Here is a 14,685-nt window from a genome sequence, read left to right as displayed (position 1 = left end):
TATTTTCGACCAGTTTTTATAAAACAAGTAATTTAAATTTTTTTGTTTTTGTTTCAAGTTTGGCATACAGGAAATATTGCAATGCAAGCTATATTTTAGGAACATAGGAACCAAATTGAAATATATATTTTTGTTTTCTTTTTTTGCAAAACATCTGCAGAGATATCATGGTGTCATAGTGTGGTCATGGTGGTCCACAGGTATTTTGTACCTAAATAATAACTTGAGTAAAGTGTGAAATTGTATCCACAAAAAAGGCATAGTTTGAGTTTTTTGCTTTTGACTTGAACCATTTAGGGACCAAAAGAAACGTATTTCTGATGTGTGAACAATAACTTATGTTAATGAATCACTTTGGAATGTAACACAGTGTGTCATATCATAAAAGGAAGGCTTTGATTAATTTTTGAAGTTGTAACTTAAACCGTTTAGGAACTATGTACCAAAAGGCCCAGAAACAAGAATTTTTCTAATGTTTAGACAATAACTTGAGTATCGGTAACATAAATTTCTAAGACGAGGTGTCATACCACCAGCGGAAAGCTGAGGTTAGGTTAAGAGGTTGTGACGAACTGATAAGGAACATGTGATGGTTTGGATTCTCATCCTGTGTCAAGCATTTATTCACAATCCAAATTCGATCAAGCTTAAAAGGCTGTCCATGTAAGTCACGAGGCTTTGGCCTCCACGATAGTACCAATCTACACACTGTATATGTTGCCATTTAAACTGAGAAAAACATTGAGCAAAGCTAACTTGGTGATACCCCCACTTCCATAAACCATGTAGAATACCCCATAATTTATTTAGACATTCAGATTGTAAAACTAAGAGGAGGCGCACAGTGGCATTATGTAATAAAGAATCTGTGAAAGTTTATCAAATTCCATTCAATTGTATAAGAGAAGTTGCGGATTACAAGAGGGTCCCCCGTGGTAGTCCAATAACAAAGTCCATATTTTGCATCAGGAAACCCCAAACCCCAAAAGTCGTTCAAATGAGGAAAGAAATATGAGGTGCACAATGGCATCATGTAATAAAGAGTCTGTGTAAGTTTCGTCCAATTCCATTCCGCGGTTTCAGAAGAGTTGTGGATTAGAAGAGGGGTCACCTTTTCGACAAATGACTAAGTCCATATCATATTTTGCATCAGGATATCCATTCAGGGCTGCGGATTAGAAGAGGGTCTCCCTTTGGTTGACAAATAACAAAGTCCATATTTTGCATCTACTGAATATATTTTAGGCGAAAATGACTACATGGGGAAAATGATGTGCCACCTTTTGCCCGATCTTACTCGGAATGGTACTTTTAAAAATCAAATTCGCTGAGAACTTCGCGTCTTATTTGTTTACTTCGATGGAATTAAATTTCCATTAAATTTATATTTTGTTATATTCTTAATTCGTTTCTTTTTACATCAAATCTTCTTAGTGTTTTCCTTCTTATATCAGTCCATCAACATATTTTAATTGGACACCCACATGTTAAAGGCTTGAGAGAGTCTGAGACTGTATTACACATCTGATTGAAAGGAATGTCTGATTTTGTTAGAAAGTACATGCAACTAAAATAATTCGACAGCAAGTAAAGGACAGCACCCCCTAAAAACGCCTACTGTTCGTTTGAGTTTTATAAATCTTTGAGAAAAAAAATCTTATAAATTTATTTTTTACAATATTTTAATTTTTCTACTGCAGATCCATTTCTATAGTATATTAGAAATATTTTCAGAATTTTATCGTAATAAACAACAACTTTTCCTATGAGGCTTAATGTAATTTCTATTATTTTTGTATGCCCTGGTATTGTAAGAGCTATTTGAATATTCTGGTCAATAACTAAGTCTGTATTGACACCTATAGATAGTCCTATACTGAAGTAGTCTAGTTTTATTATGTAGTTTAGCACATTTACTTCAAATATTAAAATAGCTGTTTCAACTTTCAAACAGACAAAATTATCATATTTGAATATTTAAAATTAAAAGTGCATTAAGCCTAATGAGAATTTCTTTGGTCTGTTGAAATAAATTTCAAAAAATATTTATCAGAGTTCGTATGCACTATAGAAAACCAAATGCAGTTGAAAAATTGAATTATTTTGAAAAATGATTTCATAAGAATTTTTTTCCTAAGATTTATAAAACTCAAATAGACTATACATCTTTAAACATGTTTAGTACCAATTACATTGTAAACACTTTCATTGAGACCTAAATATGTTCAAGTCTTGACATGTTTCACAACGTACACTAAAAAAGCGTTTAGGTTTGTGTTTAGAATCAAAACGCGTTGTTTTACAGTGTAAAATACAACTGAAATTTAATCATCCAGTGTTAATAATTTTAATAGTGATTTTACCATAACAACTGAGAAAACATACGGACTCCGGAAATTCTTGCATTAAAGGAAGAAAGAATGGCTTGAAGTTTAACAATCCCCCAAATATCATGTGAAAAAGTCACAAGTTCACATAGTTTCTAATTAACTACAACAATTAAAAAGAAATGAATTACATAGAAAGCATTGAAATTCATCGAAAAGGGGAGGTTACTCTATACTTTATGCAAAATTTGGTTGTTTTGTGTGGGGAACTTAAAATCATTTTCTGAGCCATCCATTGTCGATTTAATGAAATCTTTATACTATATGATATACAAATTATACTGCAATGAAAAATTTAGTGGGAAAAATTAATTGTTATTAAACATACTTCAAAATTGATAATAGTTAGAGTTTTTTTGCTGGTTACCAATGACTACAGTTGATCAAACTTCAACAAAAGACTATCAGCTTTTTGACGAACATGTTTAACTATATGTTCTGTAGATTTTACATTTTACAAACACGCATATTCTTAAAAGTATTCACGAAAGTATACATAATTGAAAGTTCACGTTCGGTTGCCTAATAGAATAATTCGTCATCAAAAAGTTATTTATCATTTTGTCACCATGTCAGCATTAGGCGACAACTCTAGAAGATGGCTAGTTGTTGGAATTGGTATGAATTCAGTTGTATCGCCATTTTTAAGGAGGTTTACTAAATTACGGTTTAATCAACTTCGGAAGTCACTTAAGGCTAGTCATAACCTTGATACTCAGTCATATCCAAACCAACTCAAATAAAATGAATCAGATCTAAAGTGTCTTAAATATGAGGGGTTCAACAGTAATTAAAACGCGATTTCAACAAGGACGTGCACGCAACAACATGTTGACATAAAAGGTCTCCGTAAAAATTGGGATTTCCTCGGGATTGAATGCTACTTTAGATGTGTAACATCAAGTTATAAAGATAAAAGTATGTATTAATTTATATATTACAAGGAAAAGACCAACAAAAACAATTTAAATAGACAATAATTTCGTGAACAGTCGAAGGTCAAAATGGGTGACACAAACCTGGCTGATTCTTTGACAGAAAATATACAAGATAGCCTATCATCTTTTTCACAACCCACCCCTGAAACTCCATCATAACTAGGAACCACCAGTGGAAAGAAGAGAGTTATCTCTGACAGCCCTGATACTTTGTCTGTCACACAAAAACAAACCCAACGACAAACTCGGCGTCGCAACTCGATCGGTGATCTCGGAGAACTTGGTCTGGACAAAAGATCGTCTGTTAGAAAAACTCTTGCCGAAAAAATTATGGATGTTTAACAAGCAAAGAGGTACTGAGTTCAATTATTCCAGTTCTTGCTAATAAATTAAGAGAGACACTATCTACAACCATTGAAGAGAAGGTTCACAAAAGGGTTAGTAAAGAAGTAAAACCCCTCAAAGAACAAATAGATAAACAAGCACAAACAATAGAAAACCAAAATCAGAAAATTACTAGGCAGCTTGTAGACATATCACGTCTTCAAAGGTCAGCTGCAGACACCATCAAAAGTGCGAATGAACATGACAAGAACTTGGAGTATCGTCAATCCAGAATTACTGATCTTGAGTATAGACTTGAAAATCAGGAGCAATATTCGCGCAGGACCAGTCTCAGATTTCACAACATCAATGTACCTGTAGAAGAGAAGGATTGAATCGTTCACCCAATTGATACAGACAATCTTGTCCTAAACATTATAAATAACAAACTTAAACTAAAGAACATAACACTAAATAATATAGGTCGGTCATATGTCATAGGAAAAAGTGCGAAATGGAAAATCACAGATAATTGTTCGTTTCATTTCATTTCATATCGTACTAGAAACTTGGTATATACAAGTTAGTCTCAGCTAAAGGGTGACGACAATGGAATATACATAACTGAAAATCTAACTCAATTCAGAACAAGTCTGGTTCAAAAACTATCAAAGTTGAAGTATGAAAAATTAATTGAAGCTAATTGGACATTTGATGGCCGCATCTATGTTAAAAAAAACTAAAGAAAGCAGTAGACTAGTAATCCGTAGTTATGATGGCATCAATGATTTAATTGACTCAACAGATCGCCCAAGACCATCAGTACCTGATTTTGAGTACAACAGTCTAGTCGCCTAATCCTATTACATGTATTACTTTATCTTAAAAAGTTTCTGAACTACTAATCATATTTATGCTCTGTTGTTCTTGTTATTTAAAGTTTTATGTTCCTATGTTAACTCGTTAGTGTGTGTTTGATCATGATCAATGTTATATATAATATTTATGCAAATGATGATTGAACTAAACTAGTTGATAGTCTTAGCAATTGAGTCCCGCCCAACAGTAAGATATAACATAGCATGCAAATATTGTTTGTTTGTCTAGACTGAAAACTGGTCATACAGGTTTTTCATTGTCAACTGGTTTTCAATTTTTAATTTCAATTATATTATATCAGTCAATAGGTTATTGTATTCTTTCTTCTTCAATTTAATACGGTGCTTGTTTTCGTATCCACTTTTAATTTCCTTATCTTGTAAAATTTTGAAGAATTCGTTTCATCACGCATTAAAAACCATGCCCTTTTACATTTCTAACTTTTATCATCTTGTCCCATAACAATATATATAGATATAATATAATTTGTGCGTGTTTTTTGTTTATTTTTCAGTATTTCACCAAATATTAGTTCTTCTCTCACAGCTTATATTTTCGAGAGGGGTAGACCTCTTGGCGCGCTAAATCCTACTCCATCAAAATTCCGCATTATAACAATATAATAATTGTGGGAATGACGAATGTTATGCAACTCATAAACTGAAAAAGTCTACTTAAATGTTATTTGTTTTGGATTGCTCTAGACTATCCGAAATGTATCAAAGGTTCAGAGCCTCTGATGAAGCAGTTCGTCAAAAATACCAATCCAGACAGAGACTGCACCACATTGTTCAACGCCATTACTAGTTTAATGCAGTAACCTGACGATTATATTTTCATGTTCTTTTTGTATTTTATTTATCTTGTGTAAACTTTTCAAACTTCTATGAAGTATAAAGCACAACTATATAAATATTTATTTTATTTTTTTTCATACTTATGTTTTCGAGGGCTCTTATTGTTTCACTTCCATGCCTCACTTTTACATTTTATCATTTCCCTTCTCCTTAATGTATATTACCTTTTTGGTTTATTATGTTAAAATGTTGATGGTGTGTTAAATGACTTATATAATCTAGATTTTGTTGACGTCTGTTGGCCCTCTTCTCGACGTTATGCTATTTATATAAGCCACCAAAATGGATTGCGATATTCAGAGATATAGGACGGCTATAGGTCAGTTTAACTGTATAAGAATTAAACAAAATGGATTTCTTAGTAAAATAAATAAATTTTATTTCGATATATTTAAGGTTAACCTGAAATGTACTGTAACGGTCTTAGCACTCACCTTACTGCAATCAACTTTACCAAATATTGACATTGTTTTTCTGCTGATTGTTCTCCATTTCATTCTCATGTTCGGGAATATCGAAAATAATCCAGGTCCATCATACGCAGAAAATAGAAGCGAAAATCATTTATCAATTTGTAACTTAAATATTCGAAGTTTACGACAGAAACTTGATTTCACGATAACTTCTTTGATGAATATGATATATTGGTACTGACCGAATCACACTTAGATCACAGTATTTCAAACGATGAAAATTTTCTTGATAACTTTTCAAATAATATAATCCGAAAAGACCGCAACTGTAATGGAGGTGGTCTTTTAATTTACTCCAAAGGAAACATTGTTATCAAACGAATCCCACAACTTGGAAATAGCATTGTTGAAACTTTATGGGTAGAAATTCGAGCCAAAGTTAAAAAAAATTTATCCTATGCGCTGCATATTAGCCTCCGTCAACTGACTCCTATCTGTTCTTTTCAAGATTTAGTCATGCAATAGGATTAAGTTACCAATTAAGTGAAAATCTTGTAATTACGGGTGACCTAAATTGCGACCTCCTAAATCACAATAACAATAAACTAATAGATACAATTAATCTGTTAAATTAAAAAAAAATATTATTACAAAGCCAACTAGAGTCACTGAACGATGTAGCTCTTTGTTTGATCTAATTATTATTAGTGACACTATATATCGTATAGCTATTCTGATGTTTTTGACATTCCACGTCAAATATCATATCAAAATGCCTGTATTTCATTTATAAACTGCCCTGAAAAATCCAACGGGACATACAAGCGAGAAGTCCGGCTCTACGATAAGATACATAAAGAATAATTGAAAATAGGCTTGATCGAACTAATTGGTTAAAATTTCTTCCCTTATATGAAGATGTGAATGAGATTTGTAAAATGTTTACTGTCGAATTTCTTGAGATTGTAAGAGATTGTATACCGACAAAGCTCATAACGATACGCAGGCGTGATAAATCCTTGTTCAACAGTGAAATTAGAAGAGAAATACGGAAACGACATCGGTATACAAACAGCAAAGAAACAAGGTCAATAATATGAAGAAAAGTGCGGAAGAAAAATTTGAACAAAATATAGATAACATGATTTTGGAAAATGCAACTTCTCCGACGACCTATTGGAAAATAATGAAAATGCTGATTAAATCAAATAAAGGATCGTCTGATATTCCTCCACATCGAGATACTGTTTTTAATCCAGGAGATGATGATATATGTGTGATGATATAAGTAAGTGTACCCTTCTTAATCATTATTTTTCATCTATATCAAAGCTTGATGAGGCAGATCCAATTCTCCCAGATTTCGATGATAAAAAAACATAAAATTTTATTGAAACCTTATATATAGAAAAAAGTGATATAGTTGATATTATAAAAATGTTAAATCCAAATAAAGCATCTGGTCCAGATATTATAAGTCATGAAATGCTCAAAATATATCCAGAAAAAATAGCAATTCCTCTTCATATCATATTCAATAATATCCATCAATGCATAATTCCATCTGAACGGAAAATTGCCAATGCAATTTCGATATTTAAGAATGGTGACAATTTATTGCCATCGAATTATCGTCCGATATCGTTAATAAGTTGTGTTGGCAAAGTCATGGAAAGGATTATTCACAAGCATGTTTACAATCATCTTGTCTCAAACTCTTTGATATATAAGTACCAATAAGGGTTTTTACCCAAATATTCCACAGTTCATCAACTTGAAATGTATAACTGTATACTTGACTCTATAGAAAAGAAAGAAATTAATTGTTTTGTCTTTTGCGATTTTTCTAAAGCTTTTGATAAAGTTATGCATAATGGGCTTCTAATGAAATTACAGGCTTATGGCTTAAGAAATTATTTATTTCGTTGGTTCGAGAGTTATCTTGAATCAAGGAAACAAAGAGTTGTTTTAAATGCGTTTGAGTCGCCGTTATGTAGCATATCTGCGGTTGTGCTGCAAGGTCTGTTTATATATATATATATAAATGACATTTCTGAGAAACTAACTTCGTTATGTCGATTATTTGCAGATGACACTTCGTTTAATTATTCTGACCAAAGCCATGAGCATATCAAAACAGTAATTGATCACGATCTCCAGGAGTTGAATGACTGGTCAAAGCAATGGCGAATGTCATTCAATCCAGATAAAAATGAAATTATAATTTTCTCAAATATAGGAATTCCAGATATAACGTTTACTTTCAATGATGTTGACATTCCCATTACCAACTGCCATAAGCACCTCGGAGTAACATTTAGTGACCACGCAAAATGGAACCTCCATATTGAAAATATCATAACAAATGTAAAGAAGCATCTAAATGTTTTGAGAAGATTGAAATACCAGTTATTATATAGAACTAACTTGGAAAAATTATATCTAGTGTATATAAGGTCTTTGTTCGAATATGCTTCTGAAGTTTGGGATAACAGTGGTTCTGGAAACTCTTCTAAACTAGAACAACTCCAGTTGGAAGCAGCAAGTATTGTTACAGGATTACCAGTATTTACTAAATTAGAAACTTTGTATTTCGGAATTGGGTGGGAATCTTTGGCTGATAGACGCATGTATAGAAGGTTACAAATGTTTTATAAAATACAAAATCAAGATACACCTGAATATTTACTCCTGCTAAGGTCCTAAGTTTAAGCGCTTATCCATTACGTAATGGAGATGACATTATTCTACCTTATTGTCGACTCTCTATTACAACTAATTCTTTCATTCCAGCAACAATTAGGCAGTGGAATAGTCTTGATCCAAATATACGAAATTCTAATTCAATTGGTAAACATGCAATAAGAGGTACCGGGTGGTTCGACCGTGAAGTGCCAAAACATTACTCTTATGGCCCAAGGAAATTAAATATAATCTTAAGTCAACTGAGATGTTCGGCATCATTTCTTAACTTTGACCTATACAAAGCCAAACTTATTTCGGACCCTGCCTGTAGATGTGGTTCAGGAAATGAAGATGTAAAACATTTTTTCTTTGAATGTAGAAAATTTTATTATTATAGAATAGAACTTTTTGACAATCTGCACTGGCTACCTGCTGAGATGACCATAGATATACACATGCTTACCTTTGGGGAATAACTTTCATATGATCAAAATGTAAGAATATTTAAATCGGTATTTGAATATATAAGGAAATCCAAACGGTTTCTCATTGTTTAATCATAAGTCTCAAAAACACACCTTCAACATTTGACCTTTTTGTATATATTTCTCTTATGAATTTATAATAGAAAATGAGAGCACGTTCTTGTACCTTGATTTATGTACTTCTATTGTATACATATATTGTATTGTGAAGAGGACTTCATAAGTATGAATTTACTTGTTTCCTTTTTGTTATTTGACAAATAAAATATGGTGTTTCCAGAAAAGCAGAGGACGCTTACCCTACCGGTGCACCTGGTCCATGCTCCCAGTTTTTAGTGGAGTCCGAGTTGCTCATTTACTTTTGTTACTTTGTATGTATGATTTCAGTTACTTTATGTTCTTTGTTGTGTATGTCTGTTGTTCATGTCTGGTCTTTGTCCCTGGATTACATTCTTTTGATTACCGCTATAACCTTGGTTCCCTTGATTACTCTTTTAAACTAAACTAAAACGCGATTTGAAAAATATGATTATAAAGTATTGCGACCGGCTGTTCGTTGATATACATGTAGCTACATACACAGGCTTTGACAACACGTACGATGTCTCCGCTTTACTCGGTATTGTCATCAATACAGGAATTCCCGATTTCAACCCAACTTTAAAAGCTTATGCTGCAACATTAAGTTGTTGATAACTTGTTTCTTCTCAATTCATACAGCTGTCGTTAGAAATGTAATTTCAATTTGACGCCACTCGTGTATGTATAAACATTTTAAAGTATATTTTAAGTAAGAAATAGCAGTAAACAGTTTTATTATAATATGTTTTTGAAATTTGAAAAAAGTGCAATACATGGCGCATTCTTATGGAAGTACAAATGAAGCGTTTTAAGGACATACAAATATTTTTTGATAGCGAAATTTCGATTTGTTAAAAGCTCGCAACTTAGAGTTGGGATTTTAAAGTATAAAATTTTAACCTTTGTAAACATTGGAATTTTCGACTTTTAAAATTCGTAATATCTGCACTTAAGTCGAAATTGTAGAAATTTCAAAATAAATAGAATATGTGCATGTTCCTCATATGCTTCAATAAAAAAACGATCTTTTGTTAATCGTGTATTTTCTAGTTTGATAAAAATCATTTAAGAAACAAATTTTATTTAACTTTGTAGTTATTGTTCCTAGGTTCGTCACAGATTGGAATAAATCTTCCTATAAAGCATCTTTTAATGAGAGAAAAATCTGGCAAAAGCTACCAGCTTCACAAACAAGGAAAAACATGGACCCTGAGAGAGTTAGACAGATGGTAACATTATGATTATTACCCTTTCGCTTCAAACTTATGTCACAGATAAATATGAATACATTTGCATAATGTAAGCTAAGGATAACATATCATATTTACAAGTACATTCTACTTTGCACCTACAACGATACATGAGATCAACACGCATTTCTGAATTTGGGTAGTTTTTATAAAGGGGAATAACACATTGCTAATCGATATATTTTGCACTTATCTTTCTCATAATAAGAATAGTATATGTTGGATGGAACAGATGGTCAAAGAAATAAAGATGGAATATAGAACAATTGTTGATTTCAACAAATGAAAATGCCCGAAAATATCTGATGACAATCAAATCCGAAATTGATGTCAAATTAAAAAGTATTCAGCAGGTACTTAAAAGAAATTTATTTACCATTAAAATCAATTTGAAAGTTCATAAAGAATGAGTCAAGTTTTATACATTTGTTTCCAAAAAGCACAGTTCAAAACTTTGTTTAAGTGTTTCATTGCCGATGTTAATGTAATCCTACCCAAAATTTTCTATCGCAAAAAAAAAAAAAAGATTAATAAAATTCCTTTGCAAAGTGAGTGAAATTTTGACAGTAACGGATTCCGACCAATCTGTTTAAAAAATATATTTTCAATGAATTTCATTACCGACTTAAATGAGAAAAAAATGTACGATACTTGAATACCTCAACTTTGTACTATTTTTTCTGTTGTTTTTTTTAATGATGATTTGTTTCTTTTGTGTTTAAATAATTATTTTTATACTATAGGTCTGCTGGCCAACATTTTATGAAGTCGATATATCTGTTGGTTGAATCAGCTTACAGTTTCTTTTTTATAATATTATAATATATGGACTTTCCTTTGTGTTATTTTGTTAAATGTCGCTTAGAGTTCATCAGTACAGTAGTTTGGTTTTACAAAATCTTGACGACGCAATATTTGAACGCCAATGCACACCATTTTAAAAAAACGTAAACACAGTAGGGAAATAGACAGGCGTTTATTGACGAAGTATTGTAAAAATACCTAACAAAAACAAACGATGCAGTTTTAAACAAAACAAAACAAAACTTTCGAACACCTCACAATTTTCGAACATCTTTTAAATGTCTAGTTTTAGACACTGGTCAGTAATAGTCGACGACTCAGTAAGTCGACTAGTTTAATCGAATATTCAGTAATAAACATTCGGGGGTTTCCGGCGGATAAATTTGGAACTCTTTTTTGTTGGATAATTTTATTGATTTTGCACAAAATTTCGACAAAAATGAGCAAATGAGATCCTAGAACCACTTTTTGTAAATCTCTGGACCCCGTGGTGCTTCAATTTACGCTTAACAACCTAGAATCACTTTTATAAATCTCTGGACCCTGTGGTGCTTCAACGCTTAACAATTGTTTATTATCGAACTCTGCATTAGACAAGTGTATCTGTAGAATGTGATATTATATCTGTATATAAAATAGAATGTGACATTTAGCTAAGAGTTTTGTTTCATTATTTTTTGTGTCTTAGAATTGAACAAATTAAAGCTGCATTAGCTGCCAAATTTGTTCAGTTTTGATTCTACTGAATTTTGCTGATCAAATGAAATAAGTTTGTAGTAATGCAATTGAAGCAATAACTGTCAATAATACCTACAGAATATTGTGAAAACAACGTTTTTTAATCAAAGAAGATCGATAGCTCAGATCTAATTATTTTTCGCCATTACTTCCGAAGATTACCGACAGGACATTAACCTGGGTTAAAAATACTTTAACCTTGGTAAAAAAATAACAACAACGGATACACAGGTAAGCACGTGTCTTGTTTACATTTCATTTCATCTATTTCTTGATTAGTTTTCAAATACATAATGACAGTTACTGACCGTATTTTTGTCTTGCAAGACAATGAATATATAGGCACCTATTTCATGTATTTAACACATTTTATTTGTGGATATCAAATGAAATTATACAATTTCGTAGAAATAATTCAAAGTTAAGGCATATTTCAACAGAAACAAAAATTTTCGAGAATGACAGCTAATGCAGCTTTAAGGAATAAAATCACAAGATTAGGTTCTTGTTTTGGTATCGTCTGTTAAGTCAATATTTGAACAATTAAAAGTTTAATTTGAACTTATCACATAATTTTCTCAATCACTTCATATTATATTTCATTTCCTCAATTTTGAATAACATCATAATGCGGTAAAATATGTACTATAATATAACGAGAATGGAAATGGTGAATATGTGAAAGATGCAACAACTCCCCTTGGATAAAAAATGTCAGCTCAAAGCCACCATCCGTGGGTCTTCAATGAACGACGAGTTTGCATGTTAAAGATATGATAACGTTTATTCTGCAGACCGGGGTTTCATTTAACAAGTTTAAATGACTGATTTTCATTCCCCCCCCCAAATGATTGGATAGCCGTAAAGTTCAGTATATAATTCATTACTTTTTCAGAGCAGCACGAACATTACGTACAGTCTTGGATGAAAGACGAATCAACCTTCTGGTCTCACTACCAAGGACGATGACTGTGATTTACCGTCTATGTACTGGATTCCTAAACTCCACAAGAATCCATACAAACAAAGTTACATAGCTGGATCTGCGAAATGTACCACCAAACCTCTTTCAAAACTTTTAACTTCTATACTCACAGCTGTCAAAGAGGGTTTGCAGTCCTACCACAACACTTATTACTCCCGTAGTGGTATTAATTCCATGTGGATCCTGAAAAATTTGAAAGATCTCTTGGAGACAATCAGTTTAAGACTATTATCAAAATATAATAGCATTAAAACCTATGATTTTTCAACACTGTATACTTCTATTCCACATACTAATTTAAAATCCCGACTTAAAAAAATTATACATCGTTGTTTTTCCAAAAAAAGATGGTACACCTAGATACAAATATATAGTTCTTGGTAGAGATTCCTCATACTTTGCAAGAAATAATTCCAAATCATATTCCAAATATACCGAAGATGTTTACAAAATACTGGAATTTCGAATCGACAACATATTTCCAGTTTGGTGGACGTGTTTTTCAACAAACGGCATTCCAATGGGTACAAATTGTGCTCCTCTACTAGCTAACCTATTCATTACTCTTATGAGGCTGACTTTATAGCTGATCTGATCCGAAAGAAAGAATATCGTTTAGCTAGATCCTTTAATCTCAGTTTCCGCTATATAAATGACGCGTTATCTTTAAACAATCCTAGTTTTGGGGATTTGATACATCACATCTACCCCCAAGGAACTTGAGATAAGGGATACTACAGACACTGTGAGGTCATCCTCATATCTTGACCTACACTTAGAAATCGATTGTAAAGGAAAACTATTGACCAAACTTTACGACAAACGTGATGACTTTTCATTCAAAATTGTCAACTTTCCTTTCATTTGTGGCAACATCCCTTCAGCACCTGCGTATGGAGTGTTCATATCACAACTCGTGCGTTATGCCAGAGCTTGCCGAGACTACGCAGACTTTTTGTATCGCGGTAGAATTCTAAGAAATAGGCCTCTGGAACAGGATTATGTAGCTATTAGATTGAAGTCATCACTACAAAAAGTTTTCTGGTCGTCATCATGAACTCGTGGATCGTTACGGTGTATCCATCTGCGCCATGAAAACTGATTTGTTCAATGTGTCATTGCTTTTTTTCCCTTTTCGTCTACCCCGGTCTTGACTTTTTATGAGCAATTCGGCGGGTGTTTCTAGAAAAGCAGAGGACGCTTACCCTACCGGTGCACCTGGTCCATGCTCCCAGCTTTTAGTGGAGTCCGAGTTGTTCATTTGCTTTTGTTACTTTGTATGTATGATTTTAATTACTTTATGTTCTTTGTTGTGTATGTCGGTTTTCCATATCTGGTCTTTGTCCCTGGATTACATTCTTTTGATTACCGTTATAACCTTGGTTCCCTTGATTACTCTTGCAAAAGTACAACTCCCAAAATAAAATGGACATCATTCAATCAAGCATCCAAAATTATGATTTCTTCCTACTTCTTTGTAGACTTTCCTCAAACCTGCAAATTGAGCAACTTCCAAAGTTACTATCTAATCCAATACAAGGTATAAAACAAGATATTGAAAACATCGTAAATTCAGAGAGCAAAATGCATCTTTGTATTCTAGTTTTGTGTCTCATCTTTGAAGAGGGATTCAATAAAGATTGGTTGTACCTTTCGACAACCTCGAAGAGCGAATCATAAGCATTTGTAAAGTAGTTGGACTTAAAATAGAAAGAGAATACGAACAAAATTACGTCACAGCTTTGATACCCTTTGTGATACGTATGTGAAAAAGTAGGAAAAATATACTCTATCATACATAAAATATACTCTATCATACATAAAATATACTCTATCATACATAACAAAATATATGATAT

The 14,685-nt window shown here is 32.4% G+C and overlaps 1 long non-coding RNA gene across 1 annotated transcript; it reads left to right on the top strand.

Annotated features, from left to right (window-relative positions):
* Nucleotides 1–16: 16 nt before the first annotated feature.
* LOC148623028 (uncharacterized) lies at nt 17–13,094 on the top strand. The gene is made up of 3 exons (XR_015920753.1): nt 17–8,977; nt 10,158–10,278; nt 12,737–13,094. It is a non-coding gene; the product is annotated as an uncharacterized LOC148623028 (long non-coding RNA).
* The last annotated feature ends 1,591 nt before the right edge of the window (nt 13,095–14,685 follow it).

Source organism: Perna viridis, chromosome 3, assembly GCF_037379345.1.
Source record: "Perna viridis isolate PV_CMFRI_1.1 ecotype Kerala chromosome 3, ASM3737934v1, whole genome shotgun sequence".
In the NCBI taxonomy this organism is placed as follows: domain Eukaryota; kingdom Metazoa; phylum Mollusca; class Bivalvia; order Mytilida; family Mytilidae; genus Perna; species Perna viridis.
The sequence above is the reverse complement of the archived record's forward strand: the minus strand, read 5'-3'. Positions and strand labels throughout refer to the sequence as shown.